The sequence below is a fragment of the Enhydra lutris genome, unplaced genomic scaffold (genome assembly GCF_002288905.1).
Source record: "Enhydra lutris kenyoni isolate GAN:26980312 unplaced genomic scaffold, ASM228890v2 scaffoldscaffold5, whole genome shotgun sequence".
Taxonomy (NCBI): domain Eukaryota; kingdom Metazoa; phylum Chordata; class Mammalia; order Carnivora; family Mustelidae; genus Enhydra; species Enhydra lutris.
In genome coordinates, this window is record NW_019154089.1 from 44,888,507 (window position 1) to 44,903,678 (window position 15,172).

At 43.5% G+C, this 15,172-nt stretch overlaps 1 pseudogene; it reads left to right on the forward strand.

The window, feature by feature from the left end:
* The first annotated feature begins 5,620 nt into the window (after nt 1–5,620).
* Nucleotides 5,621–13,887, forward strand: LOC111140773 (annotated as a pseudogene).
* Nucleotides 13,888–15,172: the final 1,285 nt, after the last annotated feature.

A 15,172-nucleotide genomic window follows, 5' to 3' on the forward strand; every position in this document is an offset into this window, starting at 1 on the left:
TAGTTTAGGGGCACCTGGGTGGCTCAGTCAGTTAAGCACCTGCATTCAGCTCAGGTCATGATCCCAGAGTCCTGGAATCGAGCCCCATATCAGATCCCTGCTCGATGGAGAGCCTGGTTCTCCCTCTCCATCTCTCCTGTGTTTGTGTTCCCTCTCTTGCTCTCTCTCTCTCATAAACAAATAAAATCTTAAAAAAAAAAAAAAGTAGGGGCAGTTTAGTGGGACTGAGCCTTTAATTTGTGAGATCTGATGCCTACTGCAAGCATAGACTTTTAAAACTGAATTGAATTGTGTGACAGTGTCCTGAGAATTTGAGAATTGCTTAGTGTGGAAAACCCACACGTATGGTGTCAGAAGAGTTTTGAGTAGAGTAAAACAAATAGATTCGTTTTTCTTTTATTTGTATGGCTTGCTGCAATGAAAGAAGTTATTGCTTTTATTGTTCTAATGTTAGCAGGATTACCTGAGGAGGAATAATTTTCATCTTGGGAGATTTCCTTACTTACACAAAAATATAGACTCTTAGAAGGCTGCATAAAACCCTATAGCTGGACAGTTGTTGAATCCTTGGCCTCATCTCTAGGAACAACAACGTGGAAGTTGTGATGGGAGAAACAGATTCTCATTTGGAGCAGGTTTAGAATTCACCACCTCTTGAGACTGAGCCCCAGCTGCCTTCTAGAGGACTCAACAGCAGAGCAAATGGGCCTGGGACAACCTGGGTGGCTCCCTGGGTTGAGCGACTGCCTTTGGCTCAGGTCCTGTTCCCAGAGTCCTGAGATCCAGGGCTCCTTGCTCAGCAGGGAGCCTGCTTCTCCCCCTCCTACCACTCCCCCGGCTTATGCTCTCTCCCTTTCTATCTCTCTTTGACAAATAAATAAATAAAAATCTTAAAAGAAAGAAAAAGAAAAAAGAAAAAAAGAACAAGCTGGCCTGACTGCTCTAGGCAAAATGCATAGAGCCCCACAAGACTTTCATGGGCCCACGAATGTTTTAATTTCTTTTATTTTTTTTTAAATTTTTAAAGATTTTTATTTATTTATTTGAGAGCGTGCAGCACAGAAGGAGAGGGAGAGAGAAGCAGGCTTCCCACTGAGCAGGGAGCCTAATGTGGGGCTCCATCCCTGGACCCTGGGATCAGGACCTGAGCCAAAGGCACACCCTTAACCACCTGAACTACCCAGTGGCCCGTGTTTTAACGTCTTAAAACCAGAAGAAAAAAAAATTAAATTTTAGGTCAAAGAAAATGTATAATATTTAACATTTTAATATATTTTCTTAAAACCAACGCACACATACAATACATGTTTTCTGTTTTATGGGTTGGGGGCCCACGAAGGTAAAAGTGTGCCTAGTGTTCTCAAAGATCACAATACTGTCGCGGGAGGGGCGGGGACGCTGTTCCAACGACCGGGGCAGGAAACCGCTGCAAGTCTTGACTGGCGGCACACTTGGGGCCGGAAGCTTCGGTGTGAGTCAGCCGGGAAGGCAACTGCCCCGGCACCTGAGCCCGCGCCTGGCGGAGCGCTTCCACGCCGCGTCTGCCTAGTGCTCCCCAACGTGACTTCCCTGAATTCTTCTTTCGAGGTTTGTTTAACTCTCCAGTTTTAAGTCACCTTCATTTGTTCCATAACAATGTCCCAAGGTCATCTATAAAATTAAGTGGCTAAAGGTTGCATTGGTTCTGAGACATTATTTCGCAATGGCATTTTACCGTACACCAAAGCTTTTCCCCTACGTTTTGCAGAGGCGGTTGATTCCGAGTTGGGCAGCTGAGGCGGAGGGAGGGTCCTTCCGAGCGAGCGGGGGGGGGGGGGGGGAGGGCAGCAGAGCTGGCGGTTACCGCGGACGTGGGGCCAGGGTGGGGGTGGCGCTTTCCGGACCTGGGCGACCCCGGAGCCGCCAGGTCGGCGGGGCAGGAAGGAGGGCTGAGCGCGGTTTGCGGAGCGCGGGCGGCGCGGGGACAGGAGAGGCCTCGGAGCCGGCCGGCGGCGTTAGGACGCCGTTGTGGGCGCGGACCCAGCCGCCGGGCGAATCTCGGCCTCCTCCCAACCGGTGTCTAGGCTCCTGCATTCTGTGGGGGCCTCCAGTCAGGCCCGTGGTCCACGCGGACTCGGGAGGCTGACCCCGAGGAGGAGCCTGTGAGGGCCGGGCGGAGCGGACACCAAGGGGCCATTGCAGAGGAGCAGATTTGGGGGACAAGGAGAAAAGTCTGCCTGCCTTCAGGATGCGTAGCTTTCCTTCGTCGCAGTAGACAGCTTCAGAATTTCTGGGATGGGGCGGGGGCGGCATGATTCTCCTGGGAACATTTTTTTTTTTTTAAGATTTTTTTTTTTAAGATTTTATTTATTTGACAGACAGAGATCAAAGTAGGCAGAGAGGCAGGCAGAGGGGGAGGAGGAAGCAGGCTCCCCGCTGAGCCGAGAGCCATTCGCTGGGCTCGATCCTAGGACCCTGAGATCATGACCTGGGCGGAAGGCAGAGGCCCAACCCTCTGAGCAACCCAGACGCCCCTCCTGGGAATCTTGAACGTTACACTGTATTTGGGTAAGTCTTCACACTCAGGCTCACAAAACGTCAGGTCTATTAGAGAGAAAGAGAAGGAGATGGAGAGGGAGGGAGACAGAGAGGAGGAAAGGAAAGGAAAAAAAGAAGGGGAAGGGCTTTGGGAGGAGGGTAGTAAGAGACTAAACTAGGAGTGCTTGGAGAGCTAGGAGGCTTGGCTTGGCATTAAGCACCCCCCACCACCCCGTCCGCTGTTAGGGCTGGTTTCCTGCCCACTTTAAGGAGTATGGCGGGCTCTTTCCTGCATTCTTTCTGAGAGTCACCCCGTGTTTTTCATTGCCCCGCTCTTCTCCCTTCCTTTCTCACGTTAACTTCTGCTCACCCGACCCACGGTGTTACATCACTGCACCCGGTAGGGATCCTCGTAAGGAGAAGGGAAGTCGAAAAATTGCTTCCGTTTTCATGCTACTGATTTGAGCCAAAAGTGGGAGAAAAGTTATTCAGCATCTTTTCCACAACAGTTTCTGAATGTGCCGGCGCCTGTGGGCGGCTTGGAGGGGGGCAGTGGGGCTAGTTAGGCCGGAATGCCCCGCACCTAAAGCCTTATAAGTTGCAGCGAACGCTGCCCCTGTCCTCAATAATTTTCCCATCTTTCCTTCTATGGCATATTTTCCCGAAGCTATGGTGATGGATCGAATAAAATAAATAAGCATGGTTCATCTGGATGCTAATAGGAAAATAAGTCTTGTACTAATATATGTTAAAGAGATGCATTAAAATTTTTGTGCAAAAATGTGGATATATATTAGTATATAGAGAGAAAAGATGTATTTTCAGGGCGCCTGGGTGGCTCGGTCGGTTAAACTTCTGAGTCTTGGTTTGGCTCAGGTTATGATCTCAGGGTGGAGAGATCCAGCCCCAGGTTGGATTCTGCTCAGTATGGAGTTTCCTGGAGATTCTGCCTCCCTTCGCCCCTCCCCCTGCTGTCTCTCTCCTCTCGCTCAAATAAATAAAATCTTAAGAAAAGAAAATATGGGGGCGCCTGGGTGGCTCAGTGGGTTAAGCCGCTGCCTTCGGCTCAGGTCATGATCTCAGAGTCCTGGGATCGAGCCCCGCATCGGGCTCTCTGCTCTCTAGGGGAGCCTGCTTCCTCCTCTCTCTCTGCCTGCCTCTCTGACTGCTTGTGATCTCTCTGTCAAATAAATAAATAAAATCTTTAAAAAAAAAAAAAGAAAATATGTATTTTCAGATGAAATAGAGAAATCAAACTGTAAGGGTTGTCTTGAACATTATCTTTAAGTTTTTAAGAAATTTCTATGAAGTTTTGCACAAAATTTGCATTAGTTTTAAAACCAAAATGTCACCAGATTCCTTGTTATTATTTGATCTTAGGCTTCCATTTTTAAAAAAGATTTATTTATTTGAGAGAGAGAGAGAGCAGGGGGAGGGAGAGATGGACAGACTCTCCTCTGGGGCCTTGTTCCTTTGAGAACGTGACCTGAGCTGGTCAGATGCTTAATTGACTGAGCCACCCAGATGCCCCAAGCTTGTAGTTTCTCCCCTTATGTACATGAAATCTGGAATTTTTATCTGCACCCATATAAATTTTTGATTCTTGTTCTGACCTTCTTGCTATAGTACCTTTAGAATTCATTTCCATACACGTTCCAAAGGTTTCTGCCAATACATATTATCTACCTATTGCAATTGTTTTGGTATATGAGCAATAAATCCAAATTTAGACTTTACAGTTGTCCCTTTGGGTCATTCTAGCATCTGCATCTAGTTATGGGTTTGGGATGGTTATGGTTATAACTTGAGGGGAATGGACATTCTTCTACAAGCTAATTTTCTCAGGTGAGATCTCAGGGTCTTTAATCAAGAAAGGGCTAGCCTCCTCAGACAGAGGGGTTCTTTCTTTAAAGGAAGCTTAGAGAGTTGTAGAGATTCAAGGTTCTTGTATTTACAAAGATCCACCCGAATTAACCCATTTGAATCCACAGAGTTCTATTACTTGCTGATCAGCGCTGCCCCCCCCTGCCCCCCCCACATGAGAGGTGTGGTAAGATGTGAGTTCACCTTATATTTTAATTCTGCCTCTAAAAGGATCAAAGTTGGGGTCTGATTTTTGGCTCTCTCATCACTGTATTTGTAAGAAATAAGGCTTCTTTTAGAGGCATTACTGAAATTTTTGGTTCAAAAAATTTAAATCCATGAGTCTTTCATTTTGTTTTTGTAAATCCTGCAATTCAGTGGAGGTAGCCATCACAGCCTACAGTTCCCATCAAAATGGTCAGTAGAGACAATTAGATATCCTGTATTTTGACTTCAGTAAATTCTTCACTACAGACAATAAAAAGTTATTACCTGTCAACCGTGTTTCAGTACAAATGAGGCAATCATCGTGTTCAAGTTTAGCAAATTTATCAGCACTCATCATCTAGGGCTATGCTTATTTTTAGGTCTGAAAACCAATTCTAAATTCTCATTTTTATTTTTTAAAGATTTTATTTATTTATTTGACAGAGAGATAAATATTGAGAGAGGGAACACAAGCACAGGGAAGCTGGAGAGGGAGAAGCAGGCTCCCCACCGAGCAGGGAGCCCTATATGGGGCTCTACCCTAGGACACTGGGATCATGACCTGAGCCAAAGGCAGACGCTTAATGACTGAGCCACTCAGGCACCCTAAATTCTTGTGTGTGTGTTTTTTTAAAGATTTAAAAAAAGATTTTATCTATTTATTTGTCATAGAGCACAAGCAGGCAGATTGGCAGGCAGAGGCAGAGAAAGAAGTAGGCTCCCTGCTGGACAAGGAGCCCAGGACTCTGTCCCAGGACCCAGGACCCTGGGATCATGATCTGAGCTGAAGGCAGCGGCTTCACCCAGGCGTCCCCTAAATTCTTGTTTTTGAGTTGTTTTCTGAAACCACTCCCAGTCAAGTTCGGTCTGGAAAGGAGGAAGTAGCTAATGCTGTGTGAGCCTCATTTACTGGGCTCCTCTTATACTGCCAAAGCCATTAAGTGGCACGACTTCTTCCTGCCTTGGATCCAGGCAAGGGTGCCTTCCATTGACAAAGACTAACTGCAGCTCTGTTGGCAAGGAAAATTTGGAAATGCAGTTTTCAGATGTCTTGGCTTTACCATTCAAGGGAGAAGATGGGTTAATTGTGGCTGAGTACGGAAGTACCCAAGCCACACAGTATAACAAAAATCTGATGAGTCTTAAAAGATCACACTTTAGAAATGCAATGCATTATTACTGTACTGAATACAGGGTTACAGAATTTTTTTTAAAAGATTTTATTTATTTATTCGACAGAGAGAGAGAGAGAGAGAGAGAGATCACAAGTAGGCAGAGAGGCAGGCAGAGAGACAGGGGGAAGCAGGCTCCCTGCTGAGTAGAGAGCCCGATGTGGGGCTCAATCCCAGGACCCCAGACCATGACCCCAGCCGAAGGCAGAGGCTTAACCCACTGAGCCACCCAGGTGCCCCAGGATTACAGAATTTTAAACATCTTATTAGATGTTGCTCATCTATAGGTGGTATGTCCTCTGATTGATCACAGTTTAAAAGTTGGGACATTGGGGCACCTGGGTGGCTCAGTCGTTAAACGCCTGCCTTTTGCCCAGGTCCTGATCCCAGGGTCCTGGGATCAAGCCCCTCATCAGCTCCCTGCTTGGTGGGGAGGCTGCTTCTCCTTCTCCCACTCCCCTTGCTTGTGTTCCCTCTCTCACTGTGTCTATCTCTGTCTAATAAGTAAATAAAATCTTAAAAAAAAAAAAGTTGGGACATGACTATTTTCATTCCTATGAAAAATGGTACAACGTCAGTTCAAGGAAATATTTAATGTGTAAATCTGAGGATCCATATGAGCCTGAGGCCTTGGCCAAATGACCCCTCTGCTGGCATCCCCCCTCTCTTGACCTCAAGCCCACCCATCTGATTAGCTTTGAACTTAGTCCTCTGAGTGGGCTCTTGGAAGCAGGAGCATGTTTCAAGGGACATTTCAGTTAATCTTTGTTGGGATTTTTTTTTAAATGTATTTTTTCAAAAGTGGTTATCAGGATAGCATAAAACTTGTAATTAGAGGAAAGCTATCTGATATTCAGATATCAGGGACTCCTAACTAAAACTCTACTCTATTAACTTTTTAAAAAACTTGACTCAGCATTCTAGTTTCTACCTCTAACCCTACATGGTTATTTCCCCCCCAACTGTTTTTCCTTAGTATGATTTCTTTGCAAACATGTATGATATTAAGCTTAATCTAGGTTTCTGAACTGTACTAAGTATTTAGTACATTTAGTATTTAGCACAATACTAAGCTAAGTATTTTTCTTGTTCATATTTAGTACAATTCAGAAACCTAGGAGAAATTTTATCTTTTGATCCCTTCTCCCTCCCTTCATCCTTAACAATAATCCTAACCTCAGAGGAGTGATACTTAGTGTCTTATTACTTTTCACCTTCCTGATAAACTCTCCCCTTTCCCAGGAGAAGTTCTATCTTTCTTTTCTCTTTCCTGAGCAGATGTTCCAGGTAAGTCTTTCCAGAATGGTTCTCTTGGTGTTTCCTACATTTTGGGGAAAACAGAATCTTCTCACAAGTCCTCCTGGGGTGCCAGTTAACATCAGGACATTCGTGGATTTGGATTACACTGTGAAATCTGAACTCTGCTTTCACAAGACCAGGCTCAGACTATCCCCAAGTAACATTGCTTTTCTCCCACAGGGACACATGCAGTTCTCAGCCAAGAGTTTATTAGGAGTTAAAATTGGTTTCCCAGGTTGTCAAACCCTTATAAACAACCCAACTGTCTTTGCAGAGGATAAGGAGCCAAAGTTCATATGGACTTATACCATTCAGGCAGTCCTCAATCAGTCCATTGGCTGTTTTTATTAACCCCCTCCAGTCTCAAACCACAGAGTATCAGTCCGGGGTTGGAGTGCTACTGCAGTCCAGTGACTAGGATTTTCTCTACTAGAGCCATCTATATACCAAGCATCTTTAGGAATAGGGTATGTGCCTTCCTTTACTTATGGGGGGGGTTCTCCATAAGAGGCTGAGGGGGACATTAAAGGTTTCATATTCTATGGACCCAAACATAGCATGTAATTCATCTCCCAATGGACTAGTGGAAAGAACACTCCATTGTTGCAAGTAGGCATCATAGAGGCTTGTGCTATGACAGGTGCTGGTCTTGCAAACATCCCATCCATCCACCCCTTTATAGGCAAACCAGTCCAGACATTTACCAGAAGAGCAGTCCTTAAGGGCTCCACTTACTAAAGGGTCTTATTGACTCAACACTTGTTCAGTAGGAGAATATCAGATCTCTGCTCTCTGCCAGTGTTGTGACCAAAAGCCCAATGGAGTTAACTTACCATGCTGTTCCTGCCATAATGGCCAATTCATCTGATCTTGTGTAATACATCTAGGGTCCAAGGATACGAGGTCAAGGACCATTCCATGACCAGAAGCCTGTGCTTGAGCAACTAATATCTTAGCTTGGTCAAAGGTAGCTTGACGTTCCTCTACCCAATGCCAATGCACTCCCTTTTTTACCAGATGGTGTAGGGAGTGCAGGCATGTTAAATGTAGTCCTAAGGGTTGGGGATTATGTGCTGAGGGACCACCCAGGAGGAAATATTTGAAAATCACAGTCCTATCTCCAGAACAGATCAAGGATGTTATACCCCAAGACTGTACTTAAGTGTGTGATTAAACAGAAAGAAAAAATGGGGAGGGTGCTACGCTCAAGAAGTCTTCAGATCATGGAATGGTCATCATACTGGATTTGTCCAAGATAGTGTTAGTCTAGTTCACACATTGGGTAAGTACAGTTACTATCAGAGAAAGGGAAAAACAAGGCACTGGTTGTTCAGGACATAAAAGTTGAAGTTAGTAAAAGACTTCTATGGGTGACTGATTGTATTTTGTAGTGACATTAGGAAAATAAGAGAAATTGGTCACAGGGAGGATGAGATATCCAGCATCATGGATAGATCAGAATCTTTGATGATAAATCCAACAATCTGAAAGGTTATCCCCTCTTAGCAATGGCCTGGGTGATATGAATGAGGGTGGTCTTTCCAGGCCAATGACAAAGTAAAGGAAAAGAAAAGTGGGAGAAAGTATTTCATGTTTATAGTATGAAGTCTTGATCCCCTGTCTTGGGAAGAAGCAGTTTACCTGACTGTCAGGTACCTCTCTTCCTTGCAATTTGTTTCAGAGATCTCCAGGGTCTGCACAGGACCAGATAGCAGGTGGAGCCTTCTTCAGTTGTGAGATGCGTATCCAAGGCTCAATGCCTTCTAATTTTGCAGCAGTGTCCATGGTTGGGGACACTTGGCAAAGTCCCTTCCAACGAGGCTCAAGGGCTGTTTTTGTCTAACAATATTTCCAGAATACCCAGTCACCAGCCTCCACACTGTGACCAGCAAGATCCTATGAATTGGAATCTGGGGAGGCTTCTTTAACCTATTGTTGATAGGCTTAAGCATAAGACATTAAAGACTTACTCAGCCAGTTATATTAGCATGAAATAATAAAGGATCAGCAGAAAGCTGTATTCCAATAGACATTGGTATGTTGGTAACTATCTAATGTGGAATGAGTTTATGTTTCCCAAAAGGGTATCATTAGCAGTCAGCAAAATCAAAAGCATATCTTAGGTTAGGGAAGTCCAGTTGTTTTGGCAAGTTAAGAGGTTTTAAGTTTAAGGATTCCATTAGTTCTCTCAACCTTCCTGAAGACTGAGGATGATAGGGACAATGATAATTCCAAGAAGTTCGCAAGGTTTTCATTAAAGTTCATATGATTTGCTTGGTGAAGGTGGGTTCTTCCATCACTGGAGACTAGGAAAGGTATACCAAGTGCAAAACACATTTTCTAACAGTTTCTTTGCTACCAAGAGGACATCAGCTTTGCAGCAGGGGAAACCTTCAACCCATCTGGAAAACCACATACAATAAAAAGGACATATTCATAATCCATAATAAGGGGCAGCTGAATGAAGTCCAGCTGCAGGTGTTCAAAAGGTCCAGAAGGAGGTCTGGGAACAAAACCAGTTTTATAGGACTATGGATTATATTCCAGGATTATTGCTGGTAAACTATTTTTGCAAAATTATGGAAGTTTTTCCATCAATGTCTATTCATAATTTGAGTCATCTTAAATGTACTAGGGTGGGTGAAGAAATGCAAAAGAAAGAAAAAAGAAAAACCAAAAAATGGGGTTTGCCAGAGAGCTGGGAAGAACCAAGCAGGTGTCTTGGGTTTCCCATAGCCCTGACTGTTCATTTAATTTACAACCATTGTTCACCCATCTTAATTTCTCTGATTCAGGAGGAGAGTGTTGCCATGTTACAAAGACATCAAGATGGCAAAAGCTTGGCTATGAGGGGACATTTCTTGCATAGGGAGAACGACTTCATCCATATGTGCCACAATCTAAAAATACAATATAAAGAAGGCTTAGTATTACTTATTTGACAATAGTTCTCATGAAATTTACATGTCAAATAAGCCTAATTTAACAAATACTTTACACTTATTTACATTTCAAATAAGCCTAGTTCAACAAATACTTTGAAATATTGCATGTCAAAAAGACTTGATTTACAATTTGACTTTGGGGAGTTTTTAAATAATATTTTAGAAAAGGTTTTTAAAGTGCTTGTCTAAATAGGACCACAAATTTTTTTTTAAAGATTTAATTTATTTATTTGACAGATAGAGATCACAAGTAGGCAGAGAGAGAGAGAGAGAGAGAGAGAGAGAGAGAGAGAGAGAGGAGGAGGAAGCAGGCTCCCTGCTGAGCAGAGAGTCACATGTGGGGCTCCATCCCAGGACCCTGGGATCATGACCTGAGCTGAAGGCAGAGGCTTTAACCCACTGAGCCACCCAGGTGTCCCAGGACCACAGATTATTAGGAAACTTAATACTTAAAAGATAAAAACACTTGGGAAGTTGTAGCCAGTCGGTGGAGGGAGGCAGTGGTGGTGCGAGAGGTTTGGTATTTGATGGTGGTATAGGCCCAGAAGCTCTCTAATGCTCCCTCTGTCCCTCAAAGGAGTCACAGTAACATCCCTTCAAGAAGTCCCCTTGCAGACTTCCAACTTTGCCAATGTCATCTCTCAAAATGTGGCCAAGAGCTATCTTCTGAATGCACACCTGGAATGTCATTATACCTTAACTCCATATATCTGATGGGTCCATAATCAAAGGAGCGAGACTGATACAAAGCAAAGGTCAAGCAAAGCTTTATTTCGCACCAAGCATCGAGAATCAAATCCACCGGTCAGGGCACCTCTTACAGAGAGGGTGACCCCTCCCTCCTTACAGACTAACTTTTAAAGGGCAAAGGCCATGTGGTTGAGCCTGGCCACACACAGGTAACCAATGAGATTGTAACACACAGAGAAAGCTGCACAGTCATGCTAGGTCACACACAGGTGGCCAATTGCATTACAATTTACACTATAGTAGATATTTGAACTAGCCCATTACCTTGGTCAGAATTGGCACCCAAAAGGCGCCCAAAAGGCGGGGCCCAAACTCCTTGGTAGCTAGGGAGACAGTATGCGCGCTCCATGATTGGATGTCTCCACCTGGCCTGACCCGCCCTTGTGTTTGGGCTCTGTTACCTGGGACTGGTCGACCATATTTTACTAGTTTCCCGGACTTGCTTTTAAGTAAGTTCCCCTGGGGGGGGGGGCAGGGTCAGTTTAAGTTTTACTGCATAAACAACAAAATCACTTTTTAACCAGATGGAATCGCTCTGGCGAAATAGGCCCTTACATATCCATCCACATCCAGAAGATTGGGTTGGTATATTCAAGCTTGGAGGGAGTACTGCTTGTGATTATTACACAATTTTATGGTCTCCTAAGCCTGAACATTACGTAGAAGGATTAACAGTTAATTGTGTATTAGCATTTCAAGGATATTACCTTCCAAATGATATGGAGAAATTCATCAGTTCTGTTATGTTACCCATAAGGGTGAAATTCATGGAAGAAGTACACCTTTCCAGTTTCCAGCTTCCCCAGTTGAAGAGTTACTTGCTATGGAAGATGAAGGAAATTCTGACATATTGGTGATAACCAAAAAGCTGGCCTTCCTGAGTTGAAAACTGAGAAAACTGTGAAAGAAGAAAAAAACTATTAAAGTTAATTGTTGTTCTGGAAAAAGAAACACCACAACTTTGAGAATAAGTTGAAGTATGGAAAGAGAACTTAACCATCAGAAAGAAAGACATGACCAACTTCAAGCACAGCAGAAAGGTCTCGTGGAAGAATCACAGAATTAAAAATGGAAAATGAAGAATTTAAGAAGAGATACAATGATGCTACATCCAAAGCTCTCCAGCTTGAGGAAGATACTGTGTCAGTGAACTGAAAAAGAAACTGAACTAGACAGTTTGTTTTTAAAGATGTCATTTATTTATTTGACAGGGAGATCACAAGTAGGCAGAGAGAGAGAGGGAAGCAGCTCCCCATGCAGGGCTCGATCCCAGGACCCTGAGATCATGACCAGAGGCTCAACCCACTGAGGCACGCAGGCACCCCATGAATTAAACAGTTTAAAGGACAACCTCAGGAAGGCACAATATGAAAGAGAAAAACTGATGTCAGTTACAGATGGAAAAGAATGAAAAGGAACTTTATAAGGTACATTTGAAGAATACCGAAATCAGAAAATACCAAGCTAGTGTCAAAGGTCCAGACTTTAAAGAGTTTAGATGGGAACAAAGACAGCATAATTACTCAGGGGCACCTGGCTGGCTCAGTAGGGGGAGTGTTTGCCTCTTCACCTTGGGGTTGGGAGTTCAAGCCTCATGCTGAGTATAGAGATTCCCTCAATAAATAAACTTAAAAAAAAAAAAAGGCAAGCATGATTACTCATTTCAAAGAAGAGATTGGCAGGCTATAGTTCTGTTTGGCTGAAAAGGAAATCTGCAAAGAGCTTTCTTTGTTTACACTCTCAAGCAAGGAAGATTTTTTTTTTTTTTTTTTAAGGAGCAAGTTCATAAGCAGAAGAACAGGTTCAGGCAAGAAGTTATCTTTCTGGCCAAATGGCAGATCTCCACATTGCACACTTGGGGAAAAAAAGCAGATGCAATGGCAGAACTTAAACTAAATGCTGTGGAGGAAAAAAGGTGGGTGGTTGGAAAGACTGATGAACTGAGAAGAGAAGTTGATGATTTGAAACTTTGTCTTCAAATGGTAACAGATCTTTACAAAGGAAAAAAAAATCAAGGAATGCCAGAGGCTCCAAAATCAAGTAAATAAACCAATCAGCCAAGAGCAATAGTGTCTTCACAAGGAAAACTGGGAATCAGCAAAAACGGGAATGATGTCTCCATAAACACAGACCCAGCTCGTGCTGGCTCTACCCAAGATGAGATAGAAAGCTGCCACCGTCTGCAGCTGAGACAGATCCTGACAGTGTAACAGAGGGGTAAGTCTGTGAAGTGACCAAAGAAACTGCTGACAAAACAGAAAAGTATAATAGAGGTAAATGCCTCTTGCAGGATGAGAAAACAAAATTCAATAGATGTGTGGAAGAACTGCAAACACAGAGCTGAAACGGAAGGAGCAAGTGAAGACTGCTGGAAATGTAACACCAACGCTAGCTGAAGTGGAAACTTACAAGACAAAGATACATGGTCTAACTGCACATTTGGAAAACTCCAGGAGAAGGAACTTAGAAGGAGTCTAGCAAATCAAGCAAAAAGGAAAATGGAAGGTCAGAATTCCCAGAGTCCTCAGATCTCACAGCCCTGCTCTGAGCAAAATGGTCAGGTGGCTGCAGTGCCCAACACACAGCCGGTCCTGCGGTCTGGTGATGCTTGTGAGACACAGGAAACCAGAGACTGAGCCGAGGAAATCCGAAGGCCACCTGTGAGAGTACCTTCTTGGGGACTGGAAGATCGTGTTATCTGCAGCCAGCCTGCTGGAAGTGTTAGTGGGCCTGATGGTTTAGAAGACCCTGAGGAGGGGCGCCTGGGTGGCTCAGTGGGTCAAAGCCTCTGCCTTCGGCTCAGGTCATGATCCCAGGGTCCTGGGATCGAGCCCCGCATCGAGCCCCGCATTGGGCTCTCTGCTCAGCAGGGAGCCTGCTTCCTCCTCTCTCTCTGACTGCCTCTCTGCCTACTTGTGATCTCTGTCTGTCAAATAAATAAAATCTTAAAAAAAAAAAAAAAAGAAGACCCTGAGGATAGTAAAGAAGATGAGAATATGCCCACTGCTCCCCATCCTCCAAGTCAGCATTTACATGGGCACAGAACAGACGTGTGCTGTGATCCCAGCTCTGACATTCACAAGAAGTGTCCCCTCTGTGAGTTAATATTCCCTCTCATCTATGATTTTGGCTAGTTACTTTTTCTTATGAGTTAGCAATACAGTGTAGCAATTTAAAGATTTTTTTTTTTTTTTTTGACAGATCACAAGTAGGCAGAGAGGCAGGCAGAGAGAGACAGGAGGAGGAGGCAGGCTCCCTGCTGAACAGAGAGCCTGATGTGGGGCTCGATCCCAGGACCCTGAGATCATGACCTGAGCCGAAGGCAGAGGCTTTAACCACTGAGCCACCTAGGCGCCCCCATTGGTTTATTACTAAATAGAATTGTAATCTCTGTTAATCTCACCAGTTTAAAAAAAGTTTTTCTGGGGCGCCTGGGTGGCTCAGTTGGTTAAGCAACTGCCTTCTGCTCTGGTCGTGATCCTGGAGTCCTGGGATCAAGTCCCAGTCCCACATGGGACTCACAGCTCCACAGGGAGCCTGCTTCTCCCTTCGACCTTCTTCACTCTCATGTTCTCTCTCTCTCTCTCTCTCTCTCTCTCTCAAATAAATAAATAAAATCTTTTAAAAAAGGTTTTCTGTTTGTATTCTTATTTAATCCATAGTTTGCAAAACTATGTGACTAAAGAAAATGGATTATTTCAATGTTACCACATTGAAAATATATGTATGTAGAGGGTGCCATTTAGCAGAATATTTACAACTTTCTGTTGACCTTCTTGATTGAATTTGACTAAATATTATGCAATAGAACTAGTTTATCATAAAAAGTAAAGAAACTTTATACAATCTGTTATCAAAAACATACCAAAAATCCAAGAAAACTGTCCTTTTAACAGAGAAAAAGCAGAGAGTTAATGAATTTTAATCTTAGCCAGTTTGACGACACATTAAAATTCCTTTTCAATGCTGTGAAGTGTGTAAACCTGGCGATTCACAGACCTGTACCCCTGGGGATAAAAATATATTATATGTTTATAAAAAATAAGATTAAAAAAAATTCCTTTTCAAACATTCCTTTTCTATAACCCTTCTACAACTTTCTTTTCTACTTTCCAGTTTTGTCTTGTTTTTCTTCTTTAAACAATCAGCCTCACTTTAAGACAAAATTATTTTCTTTTCCCTTTAGAAAACACACCCCCATTCTTCACACTTTGTCTTACTGAAAACAATTCCTATGAAGATGCTTCCCTTATTATTTCCAGTAGCTTTAATTATATCTATTATTTACAATTCTTAACACTTAGAAACCTTAATTTCTAGGTTAAACTAAGAAGTAAGTATTGTGAATTGAGGATTATACTCTCACTCTTTAAATTTGCAAATTTAGGGGCGCCTGGGTGGCTCAGTGGGTTAAAGCCT